Source organism: Sparus aurata, chromosome 2 (genome assembly GCF_900880675.1).
Source record: "Sparus aurata chromosome 2, fSpaAur1.1, whole genome shotgun sequence".
Taxonomy (NCBI): domain Eukaryota; kingdom Metazoa; phylum Chordata; class Actinopteri; order Spariformes; family Sparidae; genus Sparus; species Sparus aurata.
Window position 1 is genome coordinate 16,231,268 of NC_044188.1, and position 20,083 is coordinate 16,251,350.

The following is a 20,083-nucleotide window of genomic DNA, read 5'->3' on the forward strand; positions in this document are numbered from 1 at the left end:
GAAGCAAGCTGACCACTGCCCTTGGCACTGCACTGTATTATTTACAGGGAAAATTTACATATATCCTTTGGCCCGACCCAACTGATTGCCAAACCTCTGTGTGTTTGTGACAAACCCCACAGTAGTGTTGATTTTATTCTTGTGACTTATAAAGCAAACATATCTCATAGTGAATCGAGTAAGTAAGGAATCAGTGTTTGCGCTGTTTTTCATCTCATGAGGAGTAGTTTTTCCAGGCAACACTGTATTCAGAATCATTCTATAGAAGTGTTCAGCTCACCTTGGAAGAGGAGCAGAAACTACGTCAAACAATCTGAATACCAACAAAGAACATGACCATAATGGATGCAAGAGAAGGTGCAAACTTTATGTTTTTTCTGTCAAAAAGCCTTGTTTCTTTTTCTTCGCCTACATGTGGTTTGGTTCTATTAGACTTACAAATGTCCTTGAGACTTTGTCCCTGGGTAAAGACCTCCAAGTACCTGCCAACATCTAACATTTACATTTTTAATTTCTAATGTTGCTCTCATGATTGGCTGTTAACCTGGTTGGGGAAATGGCTGAAGTAATCAGCATGCCTCCCTCAACCGAGGGAACAAAACAAACTGTCCCAGAGCCTTAATCAATACAAACATGGTGACAATCTACAAAGCCACCGTATGGAGGCTGTAAATTGAAAGAATACTGAAACGAAATGGAAAAAGTGTGCACTTGAAAGCATGTCTCAAAAAGAAGGATGTTTACACCTTTCTCCCAATAGGTTGTGGAAAAATTTAATATATCAAGTGGCCTCTGTGGCACTTGAAAAGATAGTTTAGTCACTATTCAGTCCTTTCATCTTTTTCCACTTTGATTGCCACGATGGAGCATTTAGATTCAGTGCGTATTGTTGTTCCTCCCTTGATCACCATGACGGAGGATGTGTGAAAAGTATCTGTAAGGCTTGGCAAAGAGTGACACAGCTTGGAGTGCAGAGTGAGAATGAAATTACACAAGGATAACATATTATAAACAAGGTAATACCTCAATACACTCAGCGACACCGGCCTAACCGCTTCTTGCCTGCACAGCTTAGGTAAAACTCATTTGGACATGATTCAAGACAAGTTAACAGATAAATGATAGATCTTGTGTGTTCTTGGACATTCACCACTGCTGTATTGTAGATTGTACATTTAGTGATCGGCTAATCCCAACAGCAATTTCCAGTTGCCACCAAACAAACAGTAACCAAGCCTCCCCGACCTCCTCTCCACTATGGAAAACCTGGAAAGAGGACAGGAGAGGCACAAAACACACAGGAGGGAAAGCTCGAATACACCATTCATACAGCTTGGTGAAAGAAAACCAACACACAGGGGAGACAGAGAGAGAAACAGAGACAAAGGGAGAGGCTGAATCTCTTGGAGGACAGACACCCAGAGTCAGAACATCTGGAATGAGACGCTGACAGCCAGGGGAAAGAGAGAGGTCCCCGGACGGAGGACGCCAGAGTGTAACGAAAGTAGGGGAAAATAGGGAGAGAGGCAGAAGAGAAGAGTGGGTAGGAAAAAAAAGACACCTATCTGTGGCTGTAGGACGAATAAATAAAGGAGGATTAGAGAGGCCTGAAGTCATTTAAGAATATGTTTTAGGTTTGGATTTAGGGATTTTAAGGCCACAACAGAGTGAGACTGTTTTGGAAGAAGAAGAAAGTCAGAAGGACAGAAAAAGACCCCGAAGCCTGCTGACTTCTTTTTAACTCTGCAGACAGACCGCAGTATCTCTGCATTCTGAGAGCAGAGAGTTCAGGATGGAATATACATTTAAGAAGAGTAGAAAGACCCTTAAATTCCAATCTGACATGGATAGAGAGTCAATGAAGAGCAGCTAAAATCGGTGTAATATGGTTAAAATTTCAAGTTTCCAGCAGCAGCATTCTGAAATGGGGGTCTATGCACCGGTCAAGGACAGAAAAGACAGAATTTAAGATATATTATACAGCGATAAATAAACAATGTTTATTACTCTCATCCTACCAAATCAAGTGAGTCGACCTTTAAAAACTTTAATTGGTGCAGGGTTGAGGGGGCAGTTAGACGGTAACACCAGCATAGACAATGTTTTAAGAGAGATAATCTCAAACTTTGTATGAACAGAAACTCTGGGAATCTCGGAAGTGGCTGGAAAATAACTAATTCACATTTTATTGAAGCTAATCTAATTATCTGCAGAAGAAATCATGAGCCCCTAACAGAAGGCTGCTTTTGAAATCTCTCGAAATTTCTAGGAAGCTGCTGCAGCGGACGGAGCATGTTTGAATACACTCTTCTGTGACAAGTAATGGGTATGTTCATGCACAAAACGAGGGAAACCAAAAGTACAGAGAAGTGCAAAAAAGAATTTACTTATGAGGATCGAAGGTCTATTTCTGTGAATATTGAAATCACCAATCATTAAAATTCCATCAGAACGAGTAACACGGTTTGAGATGAAATCTCCAAAATCTTCCAGAAATTGGGACCGAGGGCTCCCAATTTTTGGTCTCTGGTCACAGTGATTCCCACACACACTTAGATGGGACAGTGCAATCTTGATCAAAGACCAGGCTAAGACTGAGCAAAGTAAAGACTTTGGTCTGGACATTATTATTAGAGGGAGCTCAGTTATATCCCCTGAAAATCATTTCAAATCCAAGCACACCCCTGTGCTTAGTTTTTAAAGATTTTTTGAGCAAGGGAAAATGCCTGAAACAGACATTTGGCCAGGAAAGCAAATCTCTCGGACTGGGGTTGCCTCAGTCATTGGCCTTCTGCCCAGACTGGTGTCATTTTGTCTCTGTGATTAGTTCATGGCACCGGACCAACGATAAAAGAGGGAAACCTGTAGCACGAAGCAAACCGATTGAACTACAGCTTAATATCAAATATGAAAACTCCTAAGCTTCTTTGCCGAATTATTTAAGAACGTAGAGAAGTGAAATGAAGCCAACACAACATTAGAATGAGTCATTTTCTTTGTGTGTGCCAGTACAATGGAGTGCAACAAACTGCCTCATGTAATTACAGAGACACCAAATCATTTCTTTAAGGCAAACTGAGGCTGCTCCATAGCTTTTCAAAATAAAATATCTGATAATGTAGCTAAATGTTTTGTAATTTTCATTTAAATGCACAATATGTAAATTTCTTAAACAAAACAAACACCAACAAACCCAAGTTGCATTGGGATTATGGGAGTTGCTGTCTTCAGTGTTAAACAACCGGCCACCATTGCTAATGAAAATCTATCGGATGTGACTGCGGCAGAAATGTTTAATTCACGCAACATGCAGTCACATTAGCGACCTTTCTGTGAGTTTGAATATCATTGGTAGAATTGGGGGATAATGTTAGCACACAGCTCAAAAAGATATTTTACAAAGGTCTCGTTATCTTTTAGACATTTAAATGCATAATCATACATATAATATGTTTTACATTATTGATTTTATTGTACACAAACGGAAAGACAATTGGTTCTCTGAATAATGCGCTGGAGTCAATAGTCTTCATTTTTGCTGATGGGTTAAACAACCATTACAGCATGAAAATAAAAATGTCTGGTGCTGTCAGTTGTTTGTTTGTTCAATAAAGGTTTAAATGAAACATAAATTAGAAAATTAAATAATAGCCATGATGAATGTTTACAGAAATTACAGTGTCAGGGGTCCAATAAAGAAAAGGTTTGCTCCTTTGCAGCTCAAATTGGCCTTTCCATATCTGCAAAGGTTTAACCGTGTTTGCTGATCAATACCAGTTTCTCTGTAATTATCCGTCTAAGTGCTGCAATTTCCTACTTTGAAAACACACTTTTCAACCTGAGCTCTCTGTTTTCGAAACAATCACAACACTTTGTGATCCCTCAACAAAGAAGACGGGGCTAGAAACAAGCGAATGGTGTCGCAGCACCTGTTATTTTTCGTAGTCCATTGTGATGTGTCATCTTTTGAAGCCCTGCAGTAATTATCCACCATTCTCTGTGCTTTTGAGAAAATGACTCTTAAAATTGCACCTATTGTTTTAGCCGTGGCTATTTGGGGCCGCAGTAAGTGGTGCCAGACACAACTCGTAGCAACCGCTGACAGGTGCCGCGGCCGTGTGTGGTGTGGAGGGTAAATAAGGACCACAGTCCGTAAGGTGCTGGTCCAGAAAACTTTCACGTAAGCACACTTATGCATAAAATGACAAGGGTTGGATCGGGAGCTCTAACTTTAAAGTGCAATTCACAGTAACGGTTAGAAATTGAAATAGCCCAGCGTGTGTTCATCATGTCCTATTAAACAAACCTGGCAGCCATAAAATTAAACAAAGTGAGAAAGCAATGCTAAAAATGTATTAAATGGACCACTGTAGCTGAGATGATGTGAAAACTGTGGCAACAGTTTCATCAGCTATTTGATGTGTAATTAAAGTGTGAGTGCTTCAAATATTTTGGCTCCAAATATTGGACCTTATTTGGGGCATTGTGTGTTTGTGAGTTGGAGATCAGTGCTGCCTGTAAACATGGAGTTTAAATGTAAGCACAAACAGATATGAAACACAATCACACATATCGGCCAATGAACTTTAGCTTAATTTAGACTTCAACGACATGTGCAAACGCCAGGGAACCCGGAAGTGCCTGCAAATACACTGAATTGTTTAAATATGGCACAGTTAATATTTGTAACTGTACAGGCAGTATTCCACAAAATGTCACTCAAATTCAAATGCCACAATTTGTTGGTTTTTGGTCTCAGTCTAACTGAAGGACTGATGCAACGGTTGCTTCACTAACTCGAGAAAAGCAGGACCACAGCCCAGATGTTTTTATTAGTGCAAAGCAAGACAGTCGGGGGTACAAGCATAAAAAGGTGTGAAGATAATCTGAGAGAGCTTCAGGAAACAGCTACTACTCTACTATTTGTCAAAGGATCAATACTGATGAGTTATGCATGTACTTTTGGAAAGTGCCCTGTGGTCAGACAATAAAAACTAATGACTTTGTCAGACAGAACATAAAAATACAAAATGTTCTAAATGTTTTCTTAGAAATATGTTTGTTTTCTGTCTTTACTCAATGTTGGGTGAGAGGATCCATTATTTTTATGACAGTGTGTCCAGTGCAGAGATACAAGGCAACCCAAGGCCTGCTCAGCCTGGCTTAGCTCACATACTGGAAGTGGGGTAAACAGTAAAAGTCAACACATATCATATCGATTTAAAGAGAGAACAAGGTTATGTCTTAAGGGACTAAACCCTTTTTGGACAAGAGAGCAAAACCCAACTGGCTTTGTCCTGCTCTCCTTTGGATACGGTGAAACATTTCAATTCTAACTTCACTTTCAATGGTCACCGGGACATAAAAACTGCATGTGGATAATCAACGATTAAATCTGATAGAAAAGGCTTTAATGAAAGTGACTTAGCCCGAAGGGAAAGTTTAATCCAGAGGGCCTTGACGCCGTCAGCTCATCCCCACCAGAGCACTGCCTTTTTAGAGTCTAATATTTCTTTTTTTTACATTTCTTTTAACATGCATTAGCGTTATATCCTCCTCTATTATGCTCCTTCAGCCACTCCTTCCTGCCACAAAATCTGTTGAAACTGTAGTGAACCTCAGCTGTGCAGTCTGACTCAGCAGATGCTAAACCGTTGGTGTAAACCTGCCACTAGGCATCTATGACAGGCAGTGTTCTCCTCCCTTGCAATATCAGTGTGTTACTGTGCTACAGGAAACAAAAACAACAACAACCTGACAAGTTACCCCCACCTCAACCTGGTCACGAATGGTATGGATGTAAACAAGCCAACAGCTCTTACCTTTTTTGGGGGATTTTGCAGGGCTTGTCTTCTTGCATGCAAAACAAGTTCACCCCAACACCATTTTCTGGGGGGCATCTTTGCTGCCGCCTTGGTTCAACCATGCCCAAGATGATTGTGATCAGTTCAAATATATAAAAATGAGCCAGAGTGCTTTATCTGCCCCATTCCAGAATGATAATTGATGCAGCCATATCTTTCCTCAAGAGATAGGCCTGGCTATGTGACACTAGCGTCAGTGCCACAACCCTGATTGTCTGATATGTTTTTCCGTTTTTGGCAGTTACAAAGCAGGCGACTGGCTTTTTGTGTCAAACAGCCGCATCACTGGCTCTTCCACTCAAAATGTTTTAAGTGGTTTGTCTCCTGTCTTATAACATCCCTATATTCTTGTTTCAAAATCAGCCAACTGGAAACTTTAAAAAGCTGGAGATGGAGTTTAAATCTCAAAGTTGGTAGTTTTAGCTCGCTAGACGGCAGTTGTTTCAAGGTTTATTGTGTGTTGAATCAACAACAGAAGTACTCTAGCATAATTTAGACTAATACCCTCTTCCAAAGATCTTAAAGACACACTGCAGTTATTCCTTGCTATCTAGCATCAGTTAGGAATCCATCTCCTGCCTCAAGCTCATACAAAACTCTGCTTTGACTGATTTTGACTGATCCTTGCTACCTGATGCAGTCAGAATTGATTTCAGGATATTATTGATTACTTACAAAGCCCTGAGAAGCTTCGCAGCAGCTTACTTATCAGATCTCTTATTGCCCTACGTCCCTATGTCCAGATGAACAAAGGTGATCAAGCCTTCAAGCCTCATAGACTTTGGAACGACCTCCCCGAGGATCTCACGGCTGAAAACTCTGTCTCACCTTTTAAATAACTTTTTTACAACTTTGCTTTTCTTTTCAGCAATTTCATTTATGTTGTTTGAAACTGTGTAAACCTTTTATGGCTTTAGGTTTCTTTGATTCTTTTTGTGTTTTGAAAGACAACTAAACCAGCGTAAAAAAGGCGAAGTAAGATATCACAAGCACACTTACATTTGTTCATGCAATTAGTATGTTATTCCTTCCTCCATACATACGCATATGAGGGCTTAGTGTTTTTAAACAGATGGTTCACAGACAAACAACTGCAGTGCATTCAGCTCTCATCATTAAACATGTTGAATGGCGTTGCAGCCAAATTAGCCAACCTCTAAATTGCGACCAGTTGACCTGTCCTGGATATAATCCTTAAATAGCCTGACCCCACTCTCTACCCACAATCCCCCTGTTTTACATCTGACCGCATCCTCTTATTCCCTGCTGACCCCAGCAGTGATCTATGAAAGCAGGAGGCATTATCTGGCTATCCTGGATTTCCACAATAGTGACAAGTCTTTTCTCTGCAGACGAAAACAGATGAGAAGCGCAAGTGGGGGTGTTTGTCTTGTATGCATTAACTGCATGTCTTCCATGTAGGGGTTGGCAGATTTTTCTTTAATATAATCTGACTCGGGTGCAGAAGCTCGTTATAGATCACTAGATGCTATTGTTTGTGCTACAGCCGGCAAGGGGGACTTAATTATTACGAGGAACAATAATTTAGCTACTGAGGAGAAAAACTGGAACGACGTCACTAAGTAATTATAAGCATTTTAATTAAAAATTGTTTGCCCATCGTTATTTTGTAATTCCCTCACAAGTGCCCACGTTGCTCTTGCCGTTCTTTACCAGTAACTACAGTATTGTAGTTGTGTTATTATATTATTTTAATTAGAAACATTGGTTGAGCCATTATCTCGCTGCCACTACACAAATGGTGTTGAGACATTAGCTGCTTTTAGACTGCTTCATTTGTAATTGCCATCAAATCCCCCGTAATATTTTAAATGGCCTGTGAACTGGCATCGGGCTGAGGAAAAACTAATAATCAGGCCTTTTCTTCCCGTGGCTGTTGAGTACTAATCTCATCAAATCATGCAGCGGCAATGCACTCATCAGTTTGTTAAACCTTGCAATAAACCGCACTGTTAATCTCACAATAAGCCCCATTTAATCAACAATTTGTTTGTCCTGAAATTTGATTGCCAAACTAAGCAACACACACGCTTCTCGTGCACGGACACAGAAACACACCATTTACCACAACACCTTCATTACCTCCCCACGATACACGATGCATCCCATTAGTGTTGTTTTGCTCTCTTTTCCACAGGATCCATTTACGTTGTTGGGCATTGTTTGAAATGCTATAATACTGTTGTTAAATGTGTAAAACTGTACACATGAAACTTTCTCTGTGAAAGTGTCCACTTATAATACATTAAATCAAATTTGTGTGGATGATATTTCAGTGTAAGTGTCTCTAGATTGACCCTGCCTATCATTCACACGTGTTTTATCTAACAGAATTGTTTTTCTAAATTGCATTTCTAATGATACAAATAGGGTATTTGGTTTTGATTAGCCTCTACAGCTCCTGCAACATTAAATCTTTTCCTAATTCCCAGTATCTCCATATGCAAACGGGAGGCAAAACTTCAGGCTGATACCACCATGTCAATACCGTCAAAGCGATTCCACCCTGCGATAGCCTTCCCCCTAATTAGTTTTCTATCCACCACAGCCCTCTTAGTTGCCAGGTCACAATCACTGATGCTGGCAAAGTCAATGACCATCTTGTAAATTTCCCAGTCTCAGAAAATATCTCCTCTTTTGTTGCAGCGTGAGCGAAGGAAAAAGTCACCACAGTTGTGTAGCCACTTCCTACAGTACAGGCTGGCTGTGTAGGTGGCAGCCGCGATGACTTCTACGATGCTGAAAATAAACCTGCTCGTTTAGAGTTGCAATTACTGTGTCATTATCTTGGCATTGCAATTATGTCTTCTTTCTCTTTGCATTCATCATTACATAATAGTTTATACTCACAGCTCTCATATGTGAAGGTGTATTTGGTTTGCTTTGGCATCTATCAAAGACAGGGCAATAAATAGTTAAAGGGGACATATTATGCTATTTTTCAGGTTCATCATTTTATTCGAGTTACGATTAGAATAGGTTTACAAGATTTGATGCTCAAAAAACACGTTGGTTTTCTCAGACTGTCCAGTGCTGCAGCGCTGAACTCCCCCTCTGTCTGAAACGCTCTGTTTTACCTCCTGTCACTGTAAGGCCCTTCCTGAATACCCGGTCTGCTCTGATTGGTCAGCTCTCACATGCCTGAGTTAGTACCACTAACAACAACAGAGCAGCTGTGCTAAATCTGTTCTTACGTGCCAAACTAGCTGCACAGCATGATTTATGTGAACGTGTGACTCCATGATTTGTGATGTCACAAAGTCACAGAATTAAAGGCGGGAGTACTGACGTGGTGTTTCGAGAGGTGTTGGTGTGGACTTCTTAAAATTCACAACCTTTCAAATGCACATGATGATATATATAAAAAAAGCATAAAATTCTCTTTTAACATAAATGTAAACATGCGAAACGATAGATGAGAAATATACAGCAGTAGGCAAATGTTTCCTTTTAATATGAAACACATCTGCTGAGCTCTTTGCAGTACATTCATTTAACGGCTACAATAGTTGCAGTTTTGATTATGAGATCAAATCGTTTCAACCACTTTGCAGAAAGAGAAGAAATTTAGGTAAAGAAGTGGACGCAGCAGTTTGCTATTTCAGGACGCTACCAGACTTGACTTTTTAGAAAGGAAAACGGGGGCCACTCGGTCATCTGTTTGATTGACACATGCAATAACCTGTATCAGAGGAAATTGCAGTCAGGGTACAAAATGTAGCCACCGACAGGGGAGTTTTTGCTGAGGAGATTCTGTCAGAAGCAGGTGAAAATTAATGAAATATTGAAGACCACCCAGAAAGCCTCTAGACAAGTCGCACTAAGAGAAAGAGAGAGAAGGACACGCAGTAAAGAGCTCAATAAAAAAGCAGTGAGGCATCATACATAAAGACAAAAGCCCTCGAGGAGCAAAGCCCTACCATCACTGCATCAAAGCTATTGATACAATCAGACATAAAGGTTACTGTTGTAGTGAATTTACACTTTTACCTACTCACATCAAACCATATGGGTAAAAATGGTACAGCATCAGCTGAGTGGAAGGAGACGAGAGAGGAGGGTTGGCAACAAGCCTCCATCGACCTCATTAGGTCGTGGGGAAGCTCCAACCTAACAACTAGTCATGTCTCTTGTGAGGCTGCATACTGAACACACACGCACACACCTCCAGCTTCTTTTCCATTGCAGACCATGAAGCACACAGACACTCGTGTAGGAAAGGATGCAGGTGTGCACGCACACACATCCGCATCCACCCACAGCATCCATGCTCCTGCTTTTTCCTGACACACCTTGTCTGCTCAACAGAAGCTTGTAAGTTAAGCCCGGGGTAAATCAAGTGCTAGCCCACACTGTACCTGTCTGCAACTGCAGTAGTTTACAAAACAAGCGAGGTGACTAAAACTGTGTTTTTCTCAACTAAATCCATGTCCGAACTTGACCAGAGATGGAGGGGAAACAGGCAGACTCTTTCCACTCGTGACTAGCAGATTTCTAGCAGCGATATCAGCTACATATAAACAATCCATTACTATAACATCGCATAACGTGTGACCCCACCACAGCATCATCATCAATCAAGATATTCAACAAACGACCAAACATCCCAGCCCTAGGTTCACTAGGTTGCGAAATGTAGAGGCCTACGCTAATAAGTCTTCGATGTCAAATATGCCATTTCCTTTCAAAGTGAAAATGGGATTTTGCAGGACAATGACCGTATGTGGGACAGTGACAATTCAGGCCCACAGTCTAATCCATCATCGAAAAATCAGATTTTTGAGCAGCAGCTTTCATCACACCATCAACAAAGCACAGCAGGACCTGAGGTGCAACAAGTGTTGGAGCAAAGAATGTGTCACATGGATTGGTAGTGACAACAGAGGCCACAGTCTTGTCTAATGGTTGTCACTTTTACCAGGTATGTGAAAGAGATGTGTCTGTGAGCAGGGAGCGCAGTGAATGAGGAGAGAACCTCTCTACATCTTTCTCAGGCAGAAAAGATTTTAAATTGCTGATTTCTGAGGCCTTGATAAAATTTAACAAAATCCAATCAATCATTCCTCCCACTGAAATAACCGTGTATTGTTCAGAAGTGGTGGTTTTGTAGGGCCTATTATGTCAGAGCTTTCTCTGAAAGGCTTAAGTGATTGGAGTTGCCATTTGTAATAACATTCAATTGGTGAACGGGATTGGTCGCGAATACTCTAATCACAAGGTCCCCAGCACTGCCATTACACTTCCATCTAGAAAAAAGAAGAGGAACGTTGTAGATGTTGTTTATGTCAAAAGTGTATGTTTTAGATTTATATTCACATGTGATGCTGATACAGAGCTATTTCACGAAAACAACCTAAAGTTCCCATGTGGTAAGAGAGCAGTTTCCTTTTGCAGACATGGAGCAACATAAGTATGCCATATCGAGTTTTTTCTGGGCTACCTGACCAAGCCATGTCCAGTATTCACAGCTATTTTATCCCTGCTTTGACTTATAATTTCTTGTAAAACACAGCTAAAGTGAATATTGTCTGGGAAAAATGGCTGCCTATGGGTTTGTGTGATATGTTGGTGCTAACCAAGGATGTTACATTAAATCTGGACACAGCATTGGAGGTGGAGCCCCATTCACTCCAATGAGAGCTACTTAGTGGCATTTTGAATACCCGGATCTTCCACATTGTGGGGCCCATAGAGTCGTGTGCATTTGAGAATATATTGCCCAGTGAGCTTGAATAGAAATAAAATAATTTAACTGCTCTTCCACACTCCCAAACTTTATTGGACCGAATGGCTCAAATTCTGACATTTCAAATGACTAATTTTGTGGGGGTTGTGATGCTCCAAAAAATTCTACACTGTTTTTCGTCCGCTTATTTCACAATATACACTTATGAATAGTCTTTTTGGGGCCCAGTGCATCAAGTGACATTGTAATTACATGGTTTGGTGACTAAGAAAGTTGTCTTTAATGTCTGGCGATCTTCCTTGTGGCTTGGAGCTCACACAAAGTCTATAATGAAGAACCAAAACAATGAACTAAAAGTGGCTAAAAGCATAATGGAATCACTGGGTCGGTTGCGGCTGCTGTGAGCATTAGTTTCTTATTAAAATCAGTGTTAAATAGGTCTACATTTGAACAGTGTTTGGTCAGTAACCCCTGTCTATCCTCCCTCTGCTCATGTAGTAAAAGCGAGGAGAAAGTCCCTGATATTCCTGCCCCCTTCATCTAACCAGGACAGAAAACTCCCAAAAAGAGGAAGTCCTGTCTGCTAGTGAAACAAGCAGCGGATGGGACCCTCCTGTTCTGGTACCTACTCAGGCAATGGCGGAAAGCTGCAAGTTACAGCACTCCCGGTGAAGGCTTATACAACCAACTAATTGAAGGAAAGAAAGAGGTGAAGAGAGCTGCCTTGAAAAAAGAAAGAAGTCGTGCAAGTGGGGTGACATAGAGAGGAGGCAGGGGACCGCTAACTGCAGAACAGACAGGAAGTTAGCTGAAACGGCTTACAGCAGCTGTAATTCTCAGTGGGTTCTGCACTGTGAGCAACAACTTAAACCAGCAGTCACTTGAGTCGATGTTAATGTAAATAAACCCTTAGTAGCATATCTCTTGAAGACAGCATATATTTACATATACTGACTAATAAAATGTAACAAACAAACAATAAGTTTTAAAACTGAAGGCGTCCGAGTAAGTTTGACAATACGTGCCAATATATTGTCATTTGGCTTTAAGAAAATAGAAGAACAATAGAATTGGTATTATGTAGTGATATGTATTTAAAAATCTATTATGTGTAGTGTATTTTGCACATATTACTAGATAATATATGTGTTTTCATATTGTATACAATATATGAAAAACATCACTAATTGGTATATTGGTCAGCATATAGAGAAATTACAATTTGTACATTATCAAATAGATTTCAATACCATAATACTAGTTGAGACTGATTTGAAACATGAGCCTGTTTGAGCTCTTATCACTGTAATACATCATTTCAAGGTCAATATATTGTTATTACAGTTCAACTGATAGAAAAAATGGAAAACAAAAAACCTTGAGAGGGTCAAAATGTAAGAACAGCCCTCATGGAAAATCTATGTCCTCAACGCAAGGGCCTGCTGCTGATTATTACAAAACCTTGGTTTATGCTCAGAGATAAGATTTTCCTTTTTTTTATGTTATTGGACCATCATTTATCAAAGCAAAGACCAAAAGGTCACGTAGACAGCAGGATCTATGCTTGCTTTGTTCACCAAACAAAAGACTTCCAGACTCCTGGGGAAAAATGTCAAGGAAGCTGAGAAGCTGTTTAGTGCGACCCCGGGTTTTATTTGGCACTTGACACGAGAGGTTGGGAAAAAAAAAGATGTTGAGTGTGACGTATGACTCATCCCCCCACTTCATCTCACTTTCACCTTTTAATTTTTGCTCTTTTAGAGACTGAGATTCAGGGCAAATAAAGAAGTGTGTGAGTGTCTGTGTGTGTCAGGCACCATCTGCTGGTGTTTGAATGATCTGATCTCTGCTACTAATTTTAGAGTCTACAGGGAAACAGTCTTGAATGGAGCACACATTCCCGATTCAAGGTATTAAGACCAAACACACAACAGAGCAGGATAATTGGGAAGAAATCTCATTCCTCCTGGGAGAATCTGTCCTTTCGTTCTACTTCTGCTATTTTTCCTTATTCTTCCCTTTTTTTCTCTTAATAGTCACCCTGTCAATCGCCACACATTGTCTTTCACGCTGTTGGTCTGGAATGTTCGCTGGAACATTCGAAGAATTCCCTGGTGGACGTGGAAGAAGTTTTAAAAGCCATTTACCGCTGATTTTTTTCTCAAGTTCTACAGGATCCACAGCCAATTATGGACCTTTTTTCTGTCCAATGACATTCATTGGGTGTCACGTGTGTCTGCATGCGGTGCACATGTGCACTCATGCACGCATGCAAGGAGGTACCTGATATCCTCTGAAAGTGTAGCCTAACTGTAGCTAAAGCACTTTCACACCTCTCGGGGGGATATCGTGCACGAGTGTGTGTGTTTATGTGTGTGCGTCGCTCCACGGCTGATCAGCGAGGTGGTCATGGAAAGGAGCGCTGTTCATATTACGCATGCTGACTTTTAAATGCCTGTTGATCATGCTTCAAAAGACCAAGACCAGTGGGGTGTTTTTTGCAATTTAAAAGTGTGTGATGACGCGTTTCTTTCTCAGCAGAGCGTCGGGGCATGTAGAAATTATTTTGGTCTGCTTTTCACGGCGAGGCAATCACTTGGCGACTCTGTGTGTTTGCATATGCGTGCATCCTAAATATAAAGATGAATTTGTGGTGGTGTTAGTGATATTAAGGTGTTATAAACTGCACGGTAAAGGCAAAGAATCTGGAAAGTTAAAATGTGTGATAATAAGTGTTAAAAATGAATATTCAGCAAATCGAGACGGTGCATTGCAAAAGAATACTTGCCACACATACTCACGTAATGCTCATTCATAATGCACCATACTGTTCATACACACTGTAATGGATCAATAAGTAACATGGGCACGCCATTAATGCACAGATAGACCAACCAGCTGACATAACTTTTCTCAGCATATAGCAGTATCCTGGAGCATAACCAGATCATGATGGATTTCCTATTGGCTTTTGGACCTAATTGGCTCCTCCACCCCTTCAGTGATGATGCGGGTCCCTGGAGTGTTGACATATTTGACATGCTGGGGAATGGGTTTCAGGAGAAAGAGAATGTAGGCCAGTCCAATACATTCGCAGAGAGCCGATACAATTAAATGATTTACTTGTCAAAACACAACAGGGATGCTGAGCCACATGACCGAGTGTAAGACGTACAGGAGGAGCTGTAATTGTGTTTTGGGGCTGGTGGGCTATCGCATCTTCATGTGATATTACTGAGATATGCATTCATTTCACTGTTAGTTAGAGGGGTCTAAGTTTACATTGGCTGGAGGCCATTTTGACCTTCCATGTCTGCTGAGAATGTAAATCATTTATATTTCATCTTAGCTTGCTTATGTTTCGGACAGAACAAGGTGCAAGGGTCAGTGAACTTCCCATGTTTAATCCATTCTTTTGTTTATTCTGGTCCAAACAATGTTCAAACTAAGCTTTTTGTCCATTGCTAACACTAACACAACTATGGGAAACACACACTGTTATGTATCCTGGGTCTGCTGTATGAGCCGCTGGCGTACTCATTGAAAAGCATCCCCTTCTGCCGAGGCACCAAGTTCTCTTCTGTACTCACTCACCTAAATGCACCAGATTTTTTTTCACTGTTTCAATGTTTAGGAAAGTGAGAAGGAAAAAAGGGGCTTTTGTGGGTCGAGACCCATCATCCTACCAAGTTTCAAGGAGGTGGTCTTTTACATAATCCTGCTGATAAACCAACAAAACAACAGACATGGGTGAAAACATAACCTACTTGGTTGAGGTCATGACTCTTTAAGTATCAAAGATCAAACTAAATATTTACTCTACTCTTGGCGACAGTTTATCTTTTTCTACAACTCTGTAAAGCCCTGCTGCTGAAGAAACTGAGACATTTCCATGTTTCCTTTTGGTACATTGTGTACTTTTCTGTAGCATCTTGCTTCAATATTTAAAGGATGTGGTTCTTCATTCTGATGGTTTTGAGCCAACTTGCACCATCCCAGCCCAGCACACATGGGATTTCTCATGCAAAAGCTTTTCAGACGTGTCAGTAATCAAATTTGGGCACCGGAATACCGTACATTTTTGTGTTTTGTAGTGAGATTTTCCAAAGCACATGCTGCTGTTTTTTGTTGACTCCATGTCATCATCCCTCGACACCATTTGCTGACCACTTACATGAAGTGATTTGGCTTTAAACCCTTTAATTACTGAGCTGATAATAAGCGCAATACACATAAAACCACCTTAAAGCAACATCCTGTAACTTTTATTTTGTATTTCTTTGGCCTTTCAGCTTTTCATTGATAGAACAGCTGAAGACTTGAACAGAAAACAGGATTAGAGAGAGGGGGAGTGACACACAACAAAGGGCCCCAGGCCAGGAGTCGAACCCAGGTCCGCTGCAGCGAGGACAAAGCCTCTGTACATGGGACGCCCGCGCTACCAACTGAGCTAAACAGTGCCCCATCTTGTAACTTTTTACCCTTAATATAATAATCTCACAGATTTTCTTTTAAGTCACTATCATCACACAATGCAGTAACACAACGATGACTGAGCCAATGGCCCACTGATGAAGCCCTTGCATTTGTTGCAACACCAAACATGTACACTGGGTGTCGATGGCGACTTTTTTGGAAAATATCACAAGCGGCGCACAGTTAGTGGCGCTTTCACTCAGCGGTCATTGGTCAGCCAGAGAGGGTAGGTGATTCACATCATAATGACCGGAATAAGTAAGCCTAATGTTCTACGATGAATAAGTATGGACCACTAGTCCCTGACCATCGTAACATTGTGATTTAAAATCCTCCCCACCAGAGAGCACAATTAAGAGGCGTGTCCCCTCAGAACTGTCTCAGGGCGAGAGTTGTTGTTGTTTGTATTATGTGGGGAGAGGAAATGAAAAGAAGAATGTTAGGTGCTCAGTGCACTAACATTACGACTCCATGTTATTATTGTCTCATTAAACCAGCTCGGTTAGGCAAACCCAAGGCACTCGCTTCAGTTGGTGGCAGCAGTGTTTCTTTTCCCGCGGGCCACTATTTCTCTCAGTCATGCCGTTTTTATACACAGTTCTCTTAGCTTAGCTTCCTTGGCTAGTCAACAAACGTTGTTTTAAGTATATGAGGCTGAACAAAGCTAAGTTGAGGACATGTGGTGCAGAGATGTATATCGATGGTAATTGCCTTAAATTCATAAACAACGATGTCACCATCCATCACAATGTGTCGCTGTAGGCATCGTCCCATGCCAATTCAGCTGACATCGCCCACCCAATGTACATAATGTTACTTTTATAGCAGCCATTTTTTAATTCAGTAAATAGTAAGTGTTATAATCGCTGTCTCAGAAGACATCATTCACATCCATGTGGTGTTGTTATGGAGGCGCGGCAAGGCTGCCGTCCTGACAACTGGCTGATGTCAGACAGGCGACACTGGATCCCTGAGAAGCGAGCTCCAAAAATATACCTGCAATTGCTGCTTCCAGAAATCTCCAAGATTGCCAATTTAAAATAACAGCTTCAAAATAATTCTGATGCCCACCCCCATCACTTGTTAGGTAGGATCACAGTGTTACATACGTGATTACTTCCACATACAACACAGAACATTGTTATGACATCATGAGTTTAGTTGGTAGTCAGCACCTACATTACAACGACAGCAGTGCAGCACTCAGAAAATGACAATTTCTACATAATGTTGCTTTAATGTACATATCCTCATGTAAGCCAATAACTCAGCCTGTTCTACGTGTGCCATGCTCTGGAATCCGAGTCCTCGTCAGTGATATCTTAAGAAATTCATGCTGAGAAAAAGATCTGCTTTTAAATGGACTCGTGTCTGGATAGATTAGATTTAACTGAGCTGTCTGTGTCGAACAGCTGGACCTGACGAGCGCTGCATCAGGCAGCGAGGCTGTTTTTTTCTATGTCAGCATGTGACAGATCCGAAACACGAAGGTGCATAATCCATATGGATGAACAAGACTGTCATCCCGGCAAATATCTCGGGAATAGCTGTCCATTTTACTCCAATTCAAATGGTTAATTTAACACGTGTTATTCAAAATCTGACAGTGTCCTTTTGATTGCACCAATTTGGCATCCAGGTGTTATGACATGGTTAAGAAAGGTATTACCTCTGGACAACAGGATGTTTTATTGTGAAGGGTTTTTTTTTTTTTTTTTGCAGTAGCCTATCACATCTTTTGTTTTTTTCCTTGTCCTCTTTATATTTTTTTTGTCTTTCTGACCCTTTAAAAAGTGGCTTTAGCTGGAAATCAATATCAACAACATCACCAGGATATCTCGACACGTTGTAAAATGCCAAACTTTATATATAAAACATTGCAGCCACATCAGACTATAGATCAAGGTCACTATAAACTATCTGTGACAGTAAGTACCACAGATACACACACACACACACACAGGTTTATCGGGAGAGCTGCAGATAAACCACCCCGTGTTCTCTCACCCCTCCTCATTTGTAATGCCCGCTGTTGTGAACTTATTACAGCTCTTGATGGGATGTAGGACGGGATGTGCAGGCAGAACAGCCTCCACCTGCCCTGCAGGCACTAATGACGAACTGGAGATCTGAAATTTAGCGGAAAGCTCAGGAATCAACCGCAGCTGACTTCGAGCGCTTCACGGAGGAGAGCGAACGTTTGCTCGCAGTTTGTTTTACACCAAATGCCAACCCCGGATCAATACTGTCAACAGTAGACCTGTTAAACAAATACATCTTCCCTGTAATGCATAGGTGTGTGTGTGCACTCTCTAATCCACAGACGGACTGTTTAGAAATGGACCAAACAACGCGCGCTAGGCTGAAAGCGGAAAATAGTGTCTCCAAAGCAAATTCACCTTGAAAGTTAATATCAGAGGAATCACAGCCAATAAATCACGTTGTATCAGCTCGGATCTCCTATTAGCGAGGCTGGAGTGGACCACCGACCCCAGCTGGATAGAGATTACTTTACAATAAAACTCAGGGGAAATATTTCGAGCTGCGGACAGATTAATGATACAGATCATGCTGTTTTTGGCGAGTTTGGCACATCACACAGAGAGATAGGGAGGAGGGGGATAATCTTACCTTCACGCCATAAGTTTGAGTGAATCTTTGTTTTTCCAGGCGCCGACTGTTAAATCCAAGAGCGTCCACAGTTAGCTCCCACTATATCCTTCATTTGCGCTGCACATTGTTTACTCTGTAAATTAACCGAGGAGTCGCTGCAGCGGCTCGGGTGCGAGGCATCGGTACAGGGGGGGAAAAACGCACTGGTGAGAGCCAATAAAATAAACTTAAAATTAAAATAATCAAACAGCTTTGAGTCAGTGAGTGTTCTCCGGTTGTTAGGAGGAGTGGTTTTCTTCTGAGAAGTGAGGGTTGAAACTGCGCGGCGTCCGTGTGGTGTCCAGGAGCTTTACGCACGGAGTTACCTTCGCTACTGACGGAGGCAGGAGACGAGGCGACTGTAAAGAACTGTGGAAAATCAAGGCGGGGTTACATCTGTTTAAATCCCAGCAGGGACGTATGTCTCCTTTACTGTCACCGGCATAGGTGGAGCGTTTTACCTTTTTGGCTCACGTATGTTGCTCCACGGGCTGCGCTTTTTGGTAAAAACAAAGTCATGTGTACAAAAAAAAAAAAAAAAAAAAAAAAAAGAGAGAAAAAAAAGAAGAGGAATAAAAAGAAAGAAAAGTACAAATGTGGATGAATATTTGTTGGGTTTTTGTTTTTTGTGACAGTTTGGTTATGATTGGGAACACGCTCTTAGTGCATGTAGTGGGAAATTAAAGAAGCAGGTGGACTGTAGTGAACTCACATTATGAAATCTCTGTCACTCTCTTTCTCTCTCTCTCTCTCTCTCTCTCTCTCTCTCTCCCTCTCTCTCTAAGTTTCTCTCTTCCACTCTCTCTCTATGTCTTTCTCTTTCTTAGGAAGGCAATCATCATAATCATAGTTGTAACTACATTAGTAAACCCTGCCATTATTGAGCTGCCTTTCCTCCGTGCCATGTAATCAGAAATCCGTTTACACATGGGATGCTTTGTGATTGCAGCAAACTGGCCAGGAGGGACAGTATTTTGTGCCCTGAGGACAAGCATGAAGACACATTGTACAGTGATTTCCCAATCACATCACTGTTATTTATTCCTATGTGTAGACCCAAAACAGACCGCCTATACAAACCAAGAGACGCCGGTTGATTACTGACTTAACAGCGATGCATCAGGACCCACCTCTGACCTCGCAGTCCGAGTGTAAATGCGTGATTGCACTCCCACATCCAAGGTGTTAATGGAGGGAGTTAAGTATTTACCAGACGGAAATTGTTCTCTGTATGAAGCATCTCAGAAAAAGCACAAGAGCTTTCTCAAGTGGAGCACAGATTTACAGACTGTCACGTGTGTGCATCCTCCTGGCAGACAGCAGTGGTGACCGTAGTTACGTGTTTGAACTCTAATCCCATAAAGTTTATGTAATTATTCTAAGG

General features: G+C 41.3%; 1 protein-coding gene across 2 annotated transcripts in view; it reads right to left on the minus strand.

Annotated features, from left to right (window-relative positions):
* drd2a (dopamine receptor D2a) overlaps positions 1-19,200 on the minus strand; it is a 47,631-nt gene extending 28,431 nt beyond the window's left edge. Inside the window, exon 1 of one of the 2 annotated variants that reach the window (XM_030402897.1) lies at positions 18,679-19,200. The gene's annotated coding sequence lies outside the window, so the exon portion shown is untranslated. The remainder of the gene's footprint in view (positions 1-18,678) is intronic. The other variant, XM_030402887.1, reaches the window with a different exon arrangement.
* Positions 19,201-20,083: the final 883 nt, after the last annotated feature.